This window comes from Prenolepis imparis, unplaced genomic scaffold, assembly GCF_030444845.1.
Source record: "Prenolepis imparis isolate NDT839.2.m4 unplaced genomic scaffold, iyPreImpa1.0 SCAF_60, whole genome shotgun sequence".
NCBI lineage: Eukaryota > Metazoa > Arthropoda > Insecta > Hymenoptera > Formicidae > Prenolepis > Prenolepis imparis.
Window position 1 is genome coordinate 124,499 of NW_028141218.1, and position 22,291 is coordinate 146,789.

A 22,291-nucleotide genomic window follows, 5' to 3' on the forward strand; every position below is an offset into this window, starting at 1 on the left:
ATGCGCGTTCGTCGCCAATAATATGCTCTTGTATTTTTGCATATCGTCTTCCGTGTAAATAACGTCATCGGGAATCCTCTTGAAGACTAGCTCGTATAATCCAGGTTTACCAATGTACTTTACTTTGTCTATAATTATAGAATCATATTTATCCATGTCGAATTTGTTACCGAGCAACATTCCATCCTTGTCGAAATAGACACCATATACGTGATCGATCTCATTTTTTTTGTCGCCACCGAGGAGAGCGCCCATGTATTTTTGTCCCAGTGGTCCGAAGTGCTCTCGCAACATTTCTTGACCTTCCAACGTTTGTAACGTGTTTCGGACGGATGTTTCAAGTGAATTGCTTGTGGTTTCGAAAACATTTTCGTTTGCGAGTGATTCGGGTATTGTAAATGATTCTCGTTGTCGCGGACTGTGTAGAGGTGGACGGTGTAGAGCTTACCAGTGTTGCCAATTTCAGGGGCGAGCCGCGAGCCGTGGCGGGTGGTGGTGGGAACGGCGTGGTGGGGACTTGGGGGTGCGCGCGCCGTTTCGTCACGTGACCGCGTCACGTGGCTGCGTCACGTGGTTTGGCGGCTGCACAGAGGTGGTGGTGGGGGGCACACCAAACCATGTGACGCAGCCACGTGACGCGGTCACGTGACGAAACGGCGTGTGCACCTCCCAGCCCCCACCACGCCTCTCCCCCCACCACCCGCCGCCGCTCACTCGCCCCTGAAATTGGCATCAGTGGAGCTTACCGGTGGTTCATCCGTCCGATGTACGTGGCGTCGATGAGCGATTTGTGTTTGGTCGTTTTCTCTTTTTCGGTGTCGCATCTTCTTCCTCCTCCTCGTACCGCTTAACAGCGGGTAACATTTTAATTTTCACGTCAGCTTTACTCTCAGGTTCGTTTTTCACTGCGATCAAGCTCGCGTTGTCGACAATCTTTTGTAGTGGTTCGATAATAGGTTTAAAGTGAGTCTTGACTGCGATATCGTCATCGATCTTACCAGTCTATAAAGCACGATGGTTCTTACTGATCGATTCGCTCGTTTTCACAATTTCCTTCGCAATCTTTTCACGCTCGCGAATGTTATCGTTATCAGCCATGTCTGCAGAGTGCTCGCGTTTCACTCTTCTCGACAGAATATCGGCAGCGACTAATTGTTTTGCGGTATCGCAAACTCGTTAAATCCTTTTCTGTATCGCTCGTTTGTAAGCAAGCTGTCCTTGTCTATCACTAGGAATCCATACTTTTGTTGCCAACAAATACGACATAATTTACTGAAATCTTCGTACGACATGTCGATATTCACATGATCGTTGTACACTTGTTTCAAGTTGGTACCGTCCTGTTTAAACAAGATCAGTAAGTTCGCGTTGTCGCGGTCACGTGACGCTATAAGATGTTTTGGTATTCTCGCGTACGTCTGACAGAGATAGAAGCAATCAACGTTCGAGTGACGCCCCATTGAAAAGTACTCTCTTATCGTATCTTGCTTGTCACACGCCACGTCATCAAAGATGAAAATCGAGTTTGGACATGTCTCGCTCGGTGGAATGACGTCACTGTTATTGGAGAATGTAAAGTAGCCGATTTCTTCGATCGATATCAACAAATTCTCTAGATACCGATATTTCGGCTGTTGCAGTGACTTTGAGTACACGTACACATTTTCGAAGCAAACACCGTGCGGGCTTTCTATCAAACTAATCAAGACGTTAGTTTTACCGCAATTCGATGGGCCGCATACGATCGCGCGTATAGTAGTCGGCAACATCGTACCATGTCTGCGCATCTCCGCGTTGTCTCCCATCGAGCGTAATCTGTCGTCGCAATTCGTCACGACGATACGACAATTCGACGATACGTCAAAGGTTGTCGCACGAATCTCATTTTCCCACTCCCCGATTGAATCGAACGCTTGCCTATTTATAGCAGCACGGAACCACGAATCGCTCAGTAACGAAAAAATGTTTGTTCTGCTAACAAGTGCTTCTGATATTCACGGTTTAAGCGCCGAACAGCTGCAATTTGTGCCAAAAGCAATTTTACTGCAATGTGAAAATCACATCCACTACGTGTGGGACAAGCTTCCGGAACACATAAAGGTGGATCCAGAGATTCAGGCCTGTCGCCGCTGTTTCGAACATTACAATCGATCGTGGCAGCGAACGCACATCGACGGTCCAGCGCCGATGATAAGGATTGCAGCGAATGTCAACGAAAAAAATAGGTAGAGGACTATTAAATCACGCGATAAACTTCCAATCGAATTCCATATCCCCGGCTATCAGTTTTGTGGTCCGGGCACGCGGCTACAAAAGCGATTAGCCAGAGGCAATCGAGGTATCAACTCATTGGAAACGGCGTGCCGTGAACACGATATTGCGTACTTTCGGAACAACGATCTCACCGAGAGACACGTGGCGGATAAGGTACTCGCCGACAAAGCGCGAACTCGCATCATTGCGAGAGATTCGATACTCGATGAAAGAGCCGCCACAGCTGTCTGGGCAGCGATGAAAACCAAGACGAAACTCGGTATGGACCTGAAGACGACGAAGACGAAGAAAAAGATGACGAAGAAACGGATACTTCCGGTATCGAAACGCGGTGGCGTATTGCCAATTCTACCAATATTGGGCGCGCTTGGATCCATGATTGGTGGAGCGGCTAGTGTAGCAAAGATGGTGAACGACGGAAAAGCCTCGCAACGTCAGTTGCAAGAGATATTATGTCACAATCGCGCCATGGAAGGTCACGGACTGTATCTCGCTCCGTACAAACGTGAACGAGGAGTTTCAAGGAGGAAAAAAAAAAACGTCAAAGAGACGCTAAAAATGCCAAAGGGCGAAACTACTAATATACAATTGCTGCAACTGACAAAACGTATGCGCATTCCATACTTTATAGGTGTTTTCATGCGTGATTCGCTACCAATCGGTGGTATACTATATCAAAACGAGAGCAGCATCATAAATTTGGATAACGCTAAAGGATCAGGTACTCATTGGGTGGCGTACGCAAAGAGGGGGAATCGCGTTATATATTTCGACAGTTTTGGCAATCTTCGACCACCGAATGAATTGATGCAATATTTTGGGCAGAACGTGACAAAGATACAGTACAATCACACACCTGTTCAAACTTATGATCAGAGCATCTGCGGACTATTGTGTTTGCAGTTTCTCCGAACGGTCGATACACGCGAATTTAAAGATGGACATTGCATTATTTAACTCAGTATTCGTTAAACAGTTTTGTCGATATGCCTATGACATTCACGCTGACTGAAAAGAGTAGCGTCCTCGCGGCAAACTACTTTTCCGCCATAGATTTGAGTGACGATGAATACGAACTCGGTCTAGCGGATTTTGAGACTTATCACACGATATCGAACGTGAATTCCTCGAATAATAAATTTTACTTTGGCAAAGATGACGCGGAAATTAGTATTCCCGAGGGATCGTACGAGCTGCAAGCGATACATGAGTTTTTGAAACATGCAATTTCACGAAAACGTCCGCGACACGCTGTTCGTGATGACGATAAAAAACACATTGACAATGGTGACTTTGAAGATGAAGAATATCCGATAGTGCTCCACGCTAATTACAATACGATGAGAAGCGAATTCAAATGCGCCTACAGAATGAATTTTAGCAAACCTAACAACATTGAATCGCTGCTGGGATTCTCGAACCGTATACTCCAGCCGCGAAAACGGTATGAATCGGACATGCCGATTAACATTATCAACATGAACATTATCCGCGTAGAGTGTAACGTGACCGCGGGCGCGTACAGCAACGGCAAACTCGTTCATACGATACATGAATTTTCATCGAGGGTACCACCAGGATATAAGATATCGGAAACACCGGCGCACATCATTTACTTGCCGATCATCGCGCGGAGCATTACGGATTTAACATTACGCGTTGTCGACCAGGACAGACGAATGCTCGATTTTCGAGGAGAAGAGATCACCATTAGATTGCACGTACGACGGCGACAGCGATAACCTACGTGTGCTGCGTATGAGATGCTCGTGTTGAACGGATCAAAAGACGCGAGAGATAACACAATCTTTACGAGGCCAGCGACAACAACAACAACAACGTCAACATTCGCTAATATCCAATCATCAGGTTGCGCCAAGAAAAAGAAACTGAACGCATCAAACGTTGCGTTTTTACAATCTTTGGGATTCGCGGTGCGAAATATCTGAACAATGACCGACATCCTCAACACGGGGAAGAGCCAATCTTCGACGATCGCATCGTCAAAATCGAAACTCACATGTACAACCTATTCGCCAACACCACGTTCGGACACAGTGATGAGATACCTATACAACAACAGGATCTGTATACGTTGCCGTTTGACAGTTTTCTATACATCGAAGGAGAATTAAAGATAAATAGACCAGCCGAAGGATCTGATGTGATACTGGAAAATAATTGCGTCGCATTCATGTTTGATGAGATTCGATATGAACTCGATGGCGTGGAGATTGATCGCAACAGAAACGTGGGAATAACAAGTATGTTCAAAAACTATGTAACGATATCATCCGATAGAAGCGTGATTATGAGAAACGCCAGCTGGAGTGATCCGACTACTGTGAATGGAAACTTCAATTTTTGCGTGCCGCTCTACATGTTATTGGGATTTTGCGAGGATTACAGACGAGTGGTGATTAACGCTCGTCATGAGTTGATCTTAATACGATCGCGCAACGACAACAATTGTCTGGTTGGAGATTCGACGCTGGAGCCTGTGATCAACATATTCAAGATACAATGGCGAATGCCACATGTGTTGCTGAGCGAGATTAAGAAGCTGTCTATGCTGCGCGCTCTGGAAACCGGACGCTACCTCAGCATGGGTTTTCACTCGTGGGATCTGTACGAGTTTCCACTATTGCAGCGTACAACCAAGCATTCGTGGGCCATTAAAACCACGACTCAGCTGGAGAGACCACGATACGTTATCTTTGCTCTGCAGACAGACCGGAAGAATGTCATGTCTGAGGATATGAGTCGATTCGACGATTGCAAATTGACCAACGTGAAACTCTATCTGAACTCGGAATGTTATCCGTACGACGACATGAATCTGGACTTCGATAAAAACAGTTGGTCGATTCTGTACGACACGTACGTGCGTTTCTGCAAAAACTATTACGGATACGAGTATCTCGAGCCGAGTCTCACCGTCTCAATGTTTCTACGTAACGGCCCATTCGTAATCATCGATTGTTCTCCACAAAACGAATCGATCAAGAGCGCAACCGTGGATGTGAGATTGGAATTTGAGTGTAAGGAAAACGTGCCGATGAATACCTCTGCGTACTGTCTCATCATACATGATCGCGTGATCCAGTACAACCCGTTGACCAACGTTGTGCGCAAAATCACCTAAATGCACCAACAATTTAGAGAGGGGGAAGCATAGCGGAATATAAATCAAAGTGTTATGAGATAGTTGTCATTCTTCTTTTTTAACTGATACATCGAAGAGAGAGATCTCGTCATGTCCGTACCAACGTTTATGGATCTACTGGGGTTTATCCTCAATAAACGATTCATTGTAAAGGAAGCGGCAATCCTGAGAAGAGGATTTATTTTATCACATTATTTTTTCGCATGTCCTGTACCATGGGGTGTGCTCATAAAATCGGAGAGACACCAAGCCTCATGGTTGACTCAAAATCATCATGGATTACAATGGAAAGATGGAAACGTTCCATATAGCATGACTCAACGTTTGATTACAACAGCTATTGTTAGTGGACCACATGAAGAAGAAGAAGAAGAATCCTTTCTCGTATATGTAAAAGGACTTGAAAAGCGAGAATGGTTAGCCGATATATTGGATAATGCGGGAAACATTTTCATTATTGAGAACTTGGATGCTGATTACGATGATATCGAGTCTCTAAATAATTTAGATGTTAAAAACACTATGCGATGTGGAAAACATGTTAAGAATTGCGCATTACAAAATGTATTCAAAATATTTAACTGGTGGTCGCAACGCCAGAAAGAATTGCAAGATTTGAAAAAATAAAATATTTAAACATTAATGTGTTTTATCTCTTATTCTCCTTCCCCAATCCTTTCATCACGAATCGTTTCTAAGAATTCTTTTTATCCGAGCACCGTTTCCCCTTCTCCTAAATTTCATAGCGCATTAATCTCCCACCATATTTACCCCACTACTTTTAAAAATAAGCGTCATGTACAGCACTCGATTAATTTCTTTATACAATCAGTGTCGCGTTAACCGTTCGTACTGGTGGTTTCACTTTAATAACGTAGAAAAAAATGTACTCCACCGAAAAAGCAGCGGCTCCGGCAGACATGTGAATAATTACATACCGAATTGTGATGAAGCTTCGTTTGAGAACAAATGCGACAAGTAAGTTTAACTTTTTCTATTTTTCTATTTTTATGTCTTTATATTTTTTACATATTGTTTTATTTTTTAAACTAATTTCATTTTTACAGCTTTTCATTCAAGCCTCATGCTGTTCGTATACTAGGTAGACGATACGCATTGACAGCTACGGAATTCAAATTCCTCAAAATTGGTATCAACGTAGGTCCACCGAGTTACGTGGAGATTGTCATAGGAGATCATCGAGGAAAGGAACTGATACTATCTCTCGAAACGTGGAAGGGACTCTACGAGCAGCGTCACAATATTGAGAATTTTCTTTGGAACGACTCTGAAGATATCCACAGTTTTATAAGCTTTGGACCACTAACTGTGAGATTTCATACGATTAACGACGCCAAGCTAATAAGTCTTGAATCTTTAAATGTACGCATGATGATGATCGAATCAATGTTACACCGTATGTTCGATCTCGATCCATGCATCGATGTAACTTTTGATCGATTGGTTAAAATTATCGGGACAGTCGATATCAAGTTTACACAATTTTCAAATATTGCGTCCACTGTAAAGGATAATAAAGAAGTATTAAATGTAATACACGCTAGCGACGCCTTCAATAAACATCAACTCGTCGATTGTGAGCTGGCAGCTTTAGTTTTTAGTTCATAATATGTAAGAAAAAAATATGTAAAAGAATAAAAAAGTATTTAAATCTAAATCATGATATAATTTCTTTGCACGCATTTCCCATCCGCACTCTCTCCTATCCGTAAACAGTTCCCTAGCTCTTATACGTATAGCTCCCAATAGTTGCTTGGTCCTTGCGGGGGATGATGTCATGCGGGTAAAGGGGGAACGCGACGCTAAAGACCGAGGAGCTAGAGACTGAGAGGCTAGAGACTGAGAGGCTAGGGACCGAGAGACTAGGGATCGCGAGGCTAGGGACCGAGAGGCTAGGGACTGCGAGGCTAGGGATCGCGAGAGATAGCGCTTAGAGGAGACTAGGGACCGCAAGAGAGGTGTCGCAGCGAGAAACATAAAAGAGAGAGAGATAGCGCGAGGCGTTTATGAGAGAGCGAGAGAGGTGTCGCAGCGAGAAACATGAAAGAGAGAGATAGCGCGAGGTGAACGCGAGAGAAAGAGAGAGCGAGAGGCGCACGCGAGAGATGACGCAGTGAAGGAAAAGAAGAGGAATTTTTAAATGAATATATTAATTTAATATTAACTATTTTTTATTCAAAATGTGTTTGTATTATACATTTATGTGTGTGTGTGAATTTAAAAAGAATATAAATGTATATAAATGTATTATATATAAATGTAAATATAAAATGGATATAAAATTTTAAAAAATATAAATGAATATAAATGAATATATAAATGAATATATGAGTATATAAAATTTAAGATATAAAATATGTCGCGGCGAAGGTGGCGACCGTGGGACTGCTGCGAGGCAGGACTCCTGCATAACAGAAAAAACATTTTTTTAGTATTAATTATATTAATTTTTATTAATTATTTTTAATAATTTCTAACTTAAAACAGCGGTACTTACTAGGTCCATAATTCCTCCTTGACAGGTTTAGGAGGATATGGTTCATCCCTGAATAATCGGCGGAGGCAGAAGATCTCATCCCACCACCAATCATGTAGATGATTCAAGTCCTCCTCCTCCTCTTCTTCCTCTTCCTCCACGTCGTTCCACAGCTCGGCCAATTCCTGCCGATCGCACCACCGATAATTTCGTATTTGCTGTATCTGCCGTAGATTAAGGTATCCGCCGATTTGGACGGATTCCTCCTTCGTCTCCTGTAAATTAATAAATTAATCAATAATAATAATAGAAAAAATATATATATATAAACTTACCGGCAATGTGAAAATGAGGAATAGAGTTCTCAACAAATTTTCAATTAAACGGACTTTCCACGATATTATGTCAAACATATTTCTAAACCCTAAGAAGGGCATTCTTATAAAAAAATTAGTTATTAGGGCCTTCCAAAAATTTGGCCCCAAAATATCTTCCGATTCAGGCATTTTTCACTGCCCTTTAACTTCACTTAATCACTTCGCTCGGCGACTGTTCGAGACTTTTTGATGCGGAGACAGACTCTCTCCATAAGCTTCAGCTCCATCTCAAAATGTCCACAAAGGAATACCATAGTGATAAATATCTGTTTATAAATTCGAGCTGCCTGCGCTCACTGTCATACTGTTTTGTTTATATCCTCGAAAAGGACTTCGAGAGCGCTTAGAAGAGAAAGCGTAAAGCGTTTACTAGAGATAGCGCGCAAGAGAGAGAGAATTTAATATAATAAAAAATTGAATGAAAATAAAATATATGTAAGAAAAATACGTCGGCTGCTGCGAAGCGGCGGCTGTGAGGCGCTGGGGGATCGCGATGGGCGACGGCGGCGGATAGATCGCGAGGCGGCAAGGTCGCCGGGCGGCGGTGGGGTGGTCGGGCGCCAGCGATGGTAAGGCGTCTGCGAAGCGGAGAGGCGGAAGGAGCTCCTTCTGCAACATAAAAATTTATTAGAAATTTTTTAAAAATTTAAATTTATTGTAAAAAAGCACTTACCAGTTCCAATCAAACTCGTTTGCAATACAACCAGGATTGAGTTCTGTTACATAGAAATTATAAACTCGCCATTCAAAAAAGTCGAGTGGAGAATGATACAAATTATGCTTAAAGATGCAATCATACAGGTTTTTCGTGTGACGTTTTTTGAAACCTATTTCACGCCCGTGTATTGCCTGCACGATTGAATTTACTGGAGTGTTTGTCGATAGTGCTGGAACATTGGTATCTACGCTTAAGTAACGTCTGCGTAGCGATCTTCTTATTTCTTCAAGTCGCGCGATGCGAGCTGTCCGTGACTGCAAATCTCCGATCAATAATTTTGGATTTATTTTTATTTCATAAAATTTCCAAAAAAATCTCCATGGTCGTGGGTATTGTCCTTTCAGCAAATCGATACATCCATCGCACTCCAACTCCCATTTACTATAACTCATTTTACGTTCATTTGGATACACTCCAAAATTTTCTTTTTCGAAGAAATCGGCTTTCTTCAACACATCTTTTTCCAGCGATGCAATGTATTCGTCCTGAGTTATTATCTTCACATCACTCGCCATTTTCACAGCACTTTAAGTGTCCCAGCACAATCTCCCAAAGTTTATTGTCTGCAAATAGGGCACAGACTGCACGATACTATTTGAGACACTGATAATCGACATTCGCAGCATCTATCTCCCAAAAGTAAAATGTATCTTTCAGTATCGTGTTTCCGCACAGCACGAGCACGTGAAAATAAGTCATTGGCTCGCAAAAAACATGCTGTGCAAAATTTGTCGTTATTAACTTCATAATAAAAAGAAATGCAACACATTTTCTGTAGTTCGTCAATATCGTAGATATCAGCTCGTTTTAGAACCTGCACTTGTTTTTGTTCAGTAAGGTCCGCACTACACTCACTATCATAATCGGAGTCTTCTAAAATTCTTATATTATCATCATCATCATCAGATGATCTTCTTCATTGTCCACTTCTTCGATATCCATGTCTTCATTGTTCGCTTCTTCGACATTTATATCAATGTCTTCATCATTGTCTTCGAGTATAATCACATCTTCATCACTATCTTCGATGATAATTACTTCTTCTATGTTCATTATTTTTTCTTCTCACTTGCAATTCACACAGGACACTTAGCTCAGAGACGGTTCGAGACTTTTTGACGTGGAGACAGACCCCCTCTCTCCATAAGTTTCAGCCCCACCCCCTCAAAAATTATCGTAATTCTTCCTAGAAAAAATTCGAGCGGCCGGACATTGGCGCTGATACGTTTTTGCGGCGCTATCTGTTTATAAAATTCAAGCAGCCGGACATCGGCGCTCCCATCCCCCTAAAAATTATCGCAATTCTTCCTAAACAATGAGGAAGAATCGTCGCCGCCGCTTATTGGGGAGGGGGAGGTACCGCCAAAGCGGCCGAATATCGGCGCTCAGTTAGCGGTGTTTATAAAAATGTGTCCCTTCATCGCGTTATCGCTTTTGACAGTGAGCGGCCGGACATCGGCGCTCATTTTTGTTTATAAAAATTCAAGCGGCCGGACATCGGCGTTCCCTAAACAATGAGAAAGAATCACGCTTAGGGGGGGAGGGAAAGGTACCGCAAAGGCTGCCGAATATCGGCGCGTAATGCAACACGGTCTTTTACCGCGAAAAAAACACGTGTCCTGACGTGTTCGTTAAACGCGGCACCCAAGATCCCCTCGGATGGAGGAGGGAAGGGGGAGGTACCGCGAGGGCGGCCGAATGTCGGCAAAATTATCGTAAAAGAATTCTTCCTAAACAATGAGGAAGAAACGTCGCAGCCTTATGGGCAGGGGAGGGGGAGGGTGGAAGTACCGCCAAAGCGCGTCGCCTTATGGGGGAGGGAAGGGAAGGAACCGCGAGGGCGGGGGAGTACGCTGTTTTGTTTATGAAAAACAATACGCAATAAGCGTCTCCCGCACAGCGATAAGCGCCCCACCTCGCGTGACGTCATCCCCCTCGCCTACGAGATCCCCCACGCCCCGCGTGACGTCATAACCCCTCGCCGTGGAGAACCCCGCGCCCCGCGCCCCCCTCGGAGCCCCTTGGGTTAGAACCGGCTTTATATCCCTACTGTCAAAATACCCTTTTCATATACGGTCTTACACACATTACACAAAGCTACCTCCTTTTCGGAATCATATATCAACCACGAAAATTTTTCAATCCAAGATGATAGAAAATGACGTGTAGTATCACGTCGACTTACACTTTTCGATGTAGTAAGCTGACTGTCAGTCAATTTTTTGGATTCACTAGAGTAGTAATACTATGCCGATTCTAACACAGGGGCAATGAGGGGGGTGAGGGGCGAGGAGAACCCATGGCGCGGGGGAATGACGTCACGCGGGGAGGGGGAGGCGTCCTCGAAGTTATGGTCCGCGAGGGGCCCGAGGGGAGGGGAAGCGTCCGCGATTTAGGTGGCTGGTCCGCGAGGGGTCCGCGGGGAGGGGGAGGCGTCCGCGAGGTTAGGGGCCGCGAGGGGTCCGCGGGGAGAGAGGAATCCGCAAAAGACCGCGTGAAGCTTTGCTGGCGAGGCGTACGCGAGACTTTTTTAAAAATTTTTTATACTTATAATAATATTCTTAATAATAATTTAATAATATTATAATAGGAGGAAAAAAGAGAGGACTTATCCTAAAATAAATTATATATTTTTAATATTTAAAATAATGTTTATTATATAACTGTGTGTGTGTGTGTGTGTGTGTATGTGCAATCATACAATTTTGTGTGTGAATTTAAAATTTAAAATATAAAAATATAAAATATAATATAAAATACTGCGATGGATGCATCATGACGATCGAACCAGGTGGGTCGATATGATATTTCGTGACGATCGACCCATCTATCATGACTTGTGGTAGCGGTTGCTGCGAGGCGGAACTCCTACATGACAGAAATTTTTTATTAAATATATTATTAATTATTTTATTAGTCATTTTATTATTTTAATAATTTATAATTGAAAAGAAATACTTACTAGGCCCATAATGGCTCCGGGACATGTTCGGGAGGATAAGGTTCCTCCCCGAACAACTGGCGAAGGCAGCACACATCATCCCATTCGCCGTCAGGGACCTCTTCCTCTATGTCGCCCCACAGCAGGTCATTATAATATCGGTCATATTCCCGACCTTTTTAAATTGTTTCAGACACTGACACGTCAAACGCTAAAAACTTTATGACGAACATCGCGGAGACAGACCCGCTCTCGGTAGGAAAAGTAGGAGATAAAATATAATGTTACATAGGATAAAATATAAAGTTACTTTTGATAAAAAGACAAAAGTTAGCATAAAAATTAAAGTCAACGTCTGTTCATAAAACGAATTATATGCAAGCCACCTTCGAACCACCTTCAAACCACATTCAAACCTCGATCGAACATCAATCAACCACCTTCGAACATCAATCGAACCACGTTCATACATCGATCAACCACCTTCGAATCACTTTCGAACCACGTTCGTACCTCGATCAATCACCTTCGAACCACGTTCGTACCTCGATCAACCACCTTCGAACCTCGATCGAACATCAATCACTCACATTCAAACCTCAATCGACTACATTTAAAAAATTATAACATAAGAATGCTGTCACATACTGAAATTAATACGAGCACGTGCGGACATATAATACTTGTATGCGTATGAGGAAGAAAATGAGAGAACAAAGAGAATATTTCAATATTAATTTATTCAAAAAAAGGGTGTGGTGATTCATTGCGATGATTCAACCACCAATTAAATGTTTTAAATACATTTTGCAAAGCACAATTTTTTACATGTTTTTCACAACGTAGGCTATATGTAGGATCTAATTCGCTTAAGGCAGGAATATCTTCATAGTTTGCATCCAAGGTCTCAATAGTGAAACCGTTTCTCGCATCATCCAATATATCGGTCAACCATTCTTGTTTTTCAAGTCCTTTTACGTACACGAGAGAGGATGACTCTTCTTCTTCATGTACCCCGCCAGCGATAGCTGTTGTAATCAAATGCTGAGCCATGCTGTATGGAACATTTCCATCTTCCCATTGCAGTTTATGATGATTTCTGATCAACCATGAGGCTTGACATCTTTCAGATTGTGTGAGCACACGCCATGGTAAGGGACATGCGAAAAAATAATGTGAAACAATGAATCCTCTTCTCAGAATCGCCGCTTCCTTCACGATAAATCGTTTATTGAGAATAAATCCTTGCAGATCCACAAACGTCGGTATAACCATTTTGTTGCAAGAATGTTGGACCACTGATGTCGATTGTTAAAAATCTCAATCATTTATATTACATCGGAGGAGGGGATAATTGCTAATTAAGTAATTTTACGAACTACGTTGGTCAACGGACAATATTCAACAACACGATCGTGCAAGATGAGACAATAGGCTCTAGTATTTGCCGGTACATCTTCCTTACATTCAAATTCTATTCTCACGTCCACGGTAGAATTTTTGACAGAATCATTTTGTCGCGAGCAATCAATAACTGCTAGAGGACCGCAATGTAGAAATTTTGCGATAGGTAGTACATTCTCAATATCACACCCATAATAAGATTTGCGAAAACGAGAATATATATCAAACAAGAGGGCGAATCTATTTTTTTCAAAATCTAAATTTAAATCATCGTAGGGATAAGATTCCGAGTTTAGATAGAGCTTAACGTTGGTTAATTTACAATGATCGAATACAGTAACATCTTTTGTCATAATATTTTTTCTACCAGTCTGCAGTGCAAAGATTATATATCGCGGCTTTTCCAGCTGAGAAGCAGTTTTCACAGTCCATGAATGCTTGGTTGTACTATGTAGCAGAGGAAATTCGTATAGATCCCAAGCGCGAAAACTCATGTTTAAGAATCGCCCGCTTTCCAATGCTCGTAGCAAGGACAGTTTATTGACCTCATTCAATAGTACATGGGGCATACGCCATTGTATCTTGAGTAATTCAATAGCAGCTTCCGCAGGTCCATACAGACAATTGTTGTCGTTGCGAGAACGTATCAAAATTAATTCGTGGCGAGCGTTAATCACAACTCGCTTGTAATCTTCGCAAAATCCCAATAGCATGTTGAGCGGCACGCAAAAGTTGAACATACAAATTTCGTTACATGACCCATTATGTGTCATATCCCATCCAGCATTCTTCATGATTTTACTTCTCTCGGTTGTTAAAGAAACATAATTTTTCATCGTTGAAGTTATTCCAACGTTTCTGTTGCGATCAATCTCCACACCATTGAGTTCATATCGAATTTCATCAAACATAAACGCAACACAATTATTTGTTAATATCATCGTTTCATTTGCATCTATTTTAGATGTCATCAACTTTCCCTCAACATACAAAAAACTTTCGCACGGCAACGTGTACAAATCCTGGTGGTGTATAGGTATCCATATCTCGTCGCTATGTCCAAGCGATGTGTTGGCATATGGATTGTATGTATGTGTCTCAACCTTGACGATACGATCTGGCTCACCACCAATATTCAAAATGTCAATCATCTTTTCGTACGATGAATCCCAATGATTTTAAAAATTCGCGATTCAATGCGTTGAGTTTCTTTTTAGTGTAACGAGATCTCTGATTATTATCGCTCACTGCCGCCGCCGCAGCTGCTCTCACAAAAGTAATGTCCCTCGTAATGTCCCTCGTAAAATTATTGTCTCTCACGTGCTCCGTATCATTTAGCACAAGCATCACACGCTAATTTTGTCGACGCCGTACGTGCAATCTTACAGTAATTTCCTCTCCTCGAAAATCCAACAATCGTACTTCTTGATCAACAATACGTATCGTTAAATCAGTAATGCTCCGTACGACGATTGGGAGATAAATGATCTGTGCAGGTGTTTCCGATATCTTATATCCTGGCGGCACGCTCGGTGAAAATTCATGTATCGTGTGTACGCGCTTGTCATTACTGTACGCACCAGTGGTGACGCTACATTCTATACGAATAATATTCACACTAATAATATTTATAGGTAAATCCGAATCATGCCATTTTTGAGGTTGCAATATACGATTCGACGAGAATCCCAATAGCGATCCTATATTGTATGGTTTATTAAAGTTTATTCTATAGATGCATTTGATTTCGCTCTTTAGAGTATTATGATTGGCGCGAAGCACTATTGTATCTTCATTCTGCTCTTTATTGGAAGGATATTGTGAAATTGCACGTCTCAGATACTCATCTATAGCTTGTAATTCGTATGATCCCTCGGGTATCGTAATTTCCTTGTCATCGTTATCAAAGTAATTTATTATTCTTAGAATTCACATTCGGTATCGTATGATAAGTTTCAAAGTCTGTTAAACCGAGCTCGTAATCACCATTCGATAAATCTATAGCTGGAAAGTAGCTTACAGCGAGAACGCTACTTTTGCCTGTCAACGTTAGTGTGAGCGACATGTTGTCAAACTGAATCGTGATGATGGATTGACAGGCTTTATATCAGTCGTTTGAAGAAATCGTAAACACAATTGTCCACAATTATTCTGATTATAATTTTGATAGGATGTGTGATTGTATTCTATTTTCGTAACATTTAAATATTGCACCAATTCTTTGGGTGGTCGTAGATTACCAAAACTATCGAAATATATTGATCGATTTCCCCTCTTTACATATGCTACCTAATGAGTACCGGGACCATCAACGTCGTCCAAATTGACGATACCGCTCTCATTTTGTCGCACACCGTTTATCGGTAAATTATTGCGCATGAAAACACCTCTAAAGAATGGTATACGCATACGTCTTGCCAGTTGTTCTAATTGCACATTAGTTGTTACACGCACAGGCATTTTTAGAGTTTTTTTTTGACGTTTTTTTTTCTTAGATGAGAATCCCTGTCCACGCTTGTATGGAGCGAGATAATCTCCACGACCTTCCATAGCGCGATTATGACGTTGCATTTCTTCAAGCTGACGTTGCACAGCCTTGCTATCATTCACAGCCTTTGCGACTCCCGCTGCTCCACCGGCCAACGAACCGAGAACTTCCAACAATGGTAAAATTGGCAAGATACCACCACGCTTCGCCACAGGCAGTATTCGTTTCTTCTTCTTTTTCAAAGATTTTTGCACCTTCATCCCCATACCGAATTTTGTCTTTGCTTTCATAGCTGCCCAAACAGTCGTAGCGGCTGCTCTTTCACCAACAGTCGAATCTTTCGCAGTAATACGTTTTCGCGCTTTCGCAGCGAGTATATTATCAGCAACGTGTCGTTCTCTGAGGACGTTGCTTCGAGAATACGCAATGTTGTGCTCGCGACACGCGGCATTCAATGGATTAATACCTCGATCACCTCTAACCAACCGCTTTTCCAAATGAGTCCCCGGACCGCAAAACTGATAACCGGGAATATGTAATTCGATAGGAAGCGCGTTTATAGCACGATTAAACAGACCACTACCCTTTACAATTATCGTTGACATTCGCTGCAATCCTTTATCATCGGCGCTGGACCGTCGATGTGCGTTTGCTGCCACGGTCGATTGTAATGTTTGAAACGAGCGGGATCCGTTAGCGCACGGTGCGATAGCGCACAGTCCGATAGCACACGTCAAAATTAAAATAATTCCCGATAGCCCACATCCCTTTAGCACACATCCCGATAGCACACCAAATAAATTGCACACTATCACGATAGCGCACCAAGTAATATGCACATTTGCCCGATAGCACACAAGAAAATGAAACATAGTCCCGATAGCGCACGAAATGTTGGAAGCAATATCCCAATAGCGCACGAGGTGCGTTAAAGGGACGTGTGCTAAAGAGAAAAGATGCGTTTCTTTCCCGATAGCGAACGAGGTGCGCTAATGGGACGTGTGCTAACGAGAAGAAAAACGTTCATTTCCCGATAACGCACGAGGTGCGCTACAGGGACGTGTGCTAAAGAGAAATGACATGTTTATTTCCCGATAGTGCACGCACGTTTCTTTCCCGATAGCGCACGAGGTGCGCTAATGGGACGTGTGCTAAAGAGAAGAGACGCGTTTCTTTCCCGATAGCGCACGAGGTGCTGTCACGTCCGGCTACTTAAATTTTTTCACTCTTATGCAAAATAATTCTAAGTTCTTATAACACCGTTCGAAATGCGCGCCAATGCCGGCCATGACATCTAACTCCGCCTAGTGCCTGAGCGCGGCGCTCCGCAGCACCTGGGAACTTCCCTACCACGGCAACTCCCTACCCTAGAGAGTTCCCCCACTCTCGGCCGCCGCAACCGAGCTGCCGATGTTACGTCCGGGGGTGCAGTTGCGGCGTAAATTTTACGAAATTTAAATCGCGACCTACGAACTCGAACTGCGGGGCGGACTACGTCGTATTTCGGAATTACTCCGGGGATACCCACGACGACAGGTATTTCCTTTATGGTCACGGTTGCGTTTTGGGAGAAAGGGAGCGTTTCGTATAGGTTCGATTACCGACGAATCAGTCCATGTATCCGCGGAATCGTTCGAGTGAATCGTTGACGGAGTGGAAAATAGTGATTACTGTATTACCATCCGAGTCGATACGGTAGGGTTCTTCACCACGGCGGTACAGAAGGTAAGCTCGTTGGCAATGATAACAAGGGTGGTCGATGTCACGTGTTGTCGACAGTCGGTAAAAATTGCAGACTGAGCAAACGACTCCGGTCGGTACGTCGCCGATAACGAGGAGATGCTTAGCGCAAGTTAACCACTCAGATTGCACGCCAATAGGTAAACGCATACGGCAATCCGTACAGAGAGCGGCACTTGTTTCCTTATTAATAAAACCGATTATCCGTTGGCAATACGGGAGGTTATTTAGGGTTTCTTCAATAATTTCTTCCTCGGAATCATCCTCGGGGAGGAGCAAAGTGGTGGGGATGTCCAAGTGTGACGTTATTATTGGACACATAGGAGTTAATTGTTTAAACTAATGTTAGTTAAAATAAATAGTTGCCATGAGGTCGATTTGAATGTTCTAACACGTTCACGAAGTTTCTAGATATTCTGGAAAGATTTAGAATTTTCCAAAGGGTTGACTGTAGGATACCTACTGCAGTTTTATGAGGGCCATAAACTGACCCTTGATAAAAAAAAAAGGTTTCGCACGATTTCACTTTTTGGGAGATGAGAAAATTTAAGACGCGCAGAGAATATTCTGGAAACCACGTGGTAAGCTAATATTTCTAAAATTGCAAGAGAATTTATTAGTTATTATTGTTAAGTGATTCAAAAATGCGTAGACGTAGTTTCCGAAATAGATTCTTGTATTTCGCGGGTTCCTGGGCAGAAGGGAGGCTCGTGTTGTAAAGAAATATCTTGAGCACCTACCTTATTTAATTTCCAAGGAATGGACAACGACTGGATGGCGATGATCCGGGGTACCCGCGTTGTAGAGGGTGTACAGGATGCCAGACCTTTCTGCAGATACCTTGTACGGCGTGGATCGTTGTCCGGGATGTCGTTCAATGGCACCTTGGAATTCTTGATTTCGATCGCGTGCAATTGCGTAGGCCACTCCCGTAATTTAACGTCCGCGTGATTATTATTATTATTATTAATGCTAAAAGGCACGGAGTCGCCGAACAATCTATCGTATTCCGCGTCGTTGTGATAGTCGATTCCAGTGAAATTAGAGAGACCACGTGTTGATTCAGTGCGATGTAGTCGTGCTGTTATACGCCGTAGTTGATTCTTTCTTCCTGCACGGCGTGTTTTAGGCATTATAAAATTTAAACATTCTGAACGTCGTTTCGCTTCTGCAATAACTAACGTGCGGCGGTCCTCACTGTTCGTTGTTGCTTTCGGCGAGAGATTATGAGCGGTTCGTCCTCTCTGAATAATCACTACGAGGTTCAGGAAATATTTCTATGTTATAGAATAGTAATTTGTTAGGAATGGATTATTTGACGCGTGTTTTAGGCATTGTAAAATTTAAACGTTCTGAACGTTGTTTCGCTTCTGCAATAATTAACGTGCGGTGGTCCTCACTGTTTGTTGTTGCTTTCGGCGAGAGATTATGAGCGGTTCGTCCTCTCTGAATAATCACTACGAGGTTCAGAAAATATTTCTATGTTATAGAATAATAATTTGTTAGGAATGGATTATTCGACGTGTGCAGGCGAGAGAATTCGAGATGCGTTGTAGAAATAATATAGGCTTGGAGATACACGAGGTTGGAACTAATTTAGAATGAATTTAGAATATATATATATATAACACTTTTATTCTAGTATAACACTACGAGTAATACAAAGTATCTAAGTTAAATTTTAGAGTTAGAATCTTAGAGTTAGAGTCTTAGAATTAGAATTAGAATCTTAGAGTTAGAATTTGAATTTTAGAATTCGGAGAGAGTCTTAAAGGTGACTGCTCTGCTTGACGGCGCGATTAGAACTGAGCTCCTCTGGGCTCGCTCTGAGGTCCTTCGGTTTTCGGCAGCTCGGTTGCGGCGGCCGAGAGTGGGGGAACTCTCTAGAGTAGGGAGTTGCCGTGGTAGGGAAGTTCCCAGGTGCTGCGGAGCGCCGCGCTCAGGCACTAGGCGGAGTTAGATGTCATGGCCGGCATTGGCGCGCATTTCGAACGGTGTTATAAGAACTTAGAATTATTTTGCATAAGAGTGAAAAAATTTAAGTAGCCGGACGTGACACCTCCCCCCTTAGAAGAAAAAGTTGGACCATGTCTAACTTTTTCAGTTCTATATCATAGTGGGTATAATTTTATTTATGCTTAATGTTAAGGTTAACACTTTCTTATTTCTTAGTGGTGAACGAGTCTATACCTCTTCGTTGAGGAGGTTGCGCAATTCTTTATAATTTACATGCGCTTCACTTTTCACTTTTTGTGTTGGTGGGGAGTCTTCTTCTTGTGAGGGGGGGGCTAGGGGTGTTGATTCTTCCTGTACGGGTAGTGGTCCCAGTGGTGGTTGCTTCCTTTTGTTATTTTGTCCTCCGTCGGCCGGTCTTCCCATGTGTAATAATATGTTCGTGACTGATGTCCATACGGCTCCCAGGAGATGTAGGCTCCATCCGTAAACGGAGTGAAGCGCGTAGCCATGGATCAGTGTGTCTATTATTAATTTGGCAAGTCGTGCGACGACAAAGATGCCCAGCACTCCGGCGCTGGCAGATCCGAAGCTTATGAAACCTTTCCATAAGCGTGCTCCCGTGTTTTCTGCTAGCTTTGTTACGTCCGGGGGTGCAGTTGCGGCGTAAATTTTACGAAATTTAAATCGCGACCTACGAACTCGAACTGCGGGGCGGACTACGTCGTATTTCGGAATTACTCCGGGGATACCCACGACGACAGGTATTTCCTTTATGGTCACGGTTGCGTTTTGGGAGAAAGGGAGCGTTTCGTATAGGTTCGATTACTGACGAATCAGTCCATGTATCCGCGGAATCGTTCGAGTGAATCGTTGACGGAGTGGAAAATAGTGATTACTGTATTACCATCCGAGTCGATACGGTAGGGTTCTTCACCACGGCGGTACAGAAGGTAAGCTCGTTGGCAATGATAACAAGGGTGGTCGATGTCACGTGTTTTCGACAGTCGGTAAAAATTGCAGACTGAGCAAACGACTCCGGTCGGTACGTCGCCGATAACGAGGAGATGCTTAGCGCAAGTTAACCACTCAGATTGCACGCCAATAGGTAAACGCATATGGCAATCCGTACAGAGAGCGGCACTTGTTTCCTTATTAATAAAACCGATTATCCGTTGGCAATACGGGAGGTTATTTAGGGTTTCTTCAATAGTTTCTTCCTCGGAATCATCCTCGGGGAGAAGCAAAGTGGTGGGGATATCCAAGTGTGACGGTATTATTGGACACATAGGAGTTGATTGTTTAAACTAATGTTAGTTAAAATAAATAATTGCCATGAGGTCGATTTGAATGTTCTAACACGTTCACGAAGTTTCTAGATATTCTGGAAAGATTTAGAATTTTCCAAAGGGTTGACTGTAGGATACCTACTGCAGTTTTATGAGGGCCATAAACTGACCCTTGATAAAAAAAAAGGTTTCGCACGATTTCTCTTTTTGGGAGATGAGAAAATTTAAGACGCGCAGAGAATATTCTGGAAACCCGTGGTAAGCTAATATTTCTAAAATTGCAAGAGAATTTATTAGTTATTATTGTTAAGTGATTCAAAAATGCGTAGACGTAGTTTCCGAAATAGATTCTTGTATTTCGCGGGTTCCCGGGCAGAAGGGAGGCTCGTGTTGTAAAGAAATATCTTGAGCACCTACCTTATTTAATTTCCAAGGAATGGACAACGACTGGATGGCGATGATCCGGGGTACCCGCGTTGTAGAGGGTGTACAGGATGCCAGACCTTTCTGCAGATACCTTGTACGGCGTGGATCGTTGTCCGGGATGTCGTTCAATGGCACCTTGGAATTCTTGATTTCGATCGCGTGCAATTGCGTAGGCCACTCCCGTAATTTAACGTCCGCGTGATTATTATTATTATTATTAATGCTAAAAGGCACGGAGTCGCCGAACAATCTATCGTATTCCGCGTCGTTATGATAGTCGATTCCAATGAAATTAGAGAGACCACGTGTTGATTCAGTGCGATGTAGTCGTGCTGTTATACGCCGTAGTTGATTCTTTCTTCCTGCACGGCGTGTTTTAGGCATTATAAAATTTAAACATTCTGAACGTCGTTTCGCTTCTGCAATAACTAACGTGCGGCGGTCCTCACTGTTCGTTGTTGCTTTCGGCGAGAGATTATGAGCGGTTCGTCCTCTCTGAATAATCACTACGAGGTTCAGGAAATATTTCTATGTTATAGAATAGTAATTTGTTAGGAATGGATTATTTGACGCGTGTTTTAGGCATTGTAAAATTTAAACGTTCTGAACGTCGTTTCGCTTCTGCAATAATTAACGTGCGGCGGTCCTCACTGTTTGTTGTTGCTTTCGGCGAGAGATTATGAGCGGTTCGTCCTCTCTGAATAATCACTACGAGGTTCAGAAAATATTTCTATGTTATAGAATAATAATTTGTTAGGAATGGATTATTCGACGTGTGCAGGCGAGAGAATTCGAGATGCGTTGTAGAAATAATATAGGCTTGGAGATACACGAGGTTGGAACTAATTTAGAATGAATTTAGAATATTTATATATATAACACTTTTATTCTAGTATAACACTACGAGTAATACAAAGTATCTAAGTTAAATTTTAGAGTTAGAATCTTAGAGTTAGAGTCTTAGAATTAGAATTAGAATCTTAGAGTTAGAATTTGAATTTTAGAATTCGGAGAGAGT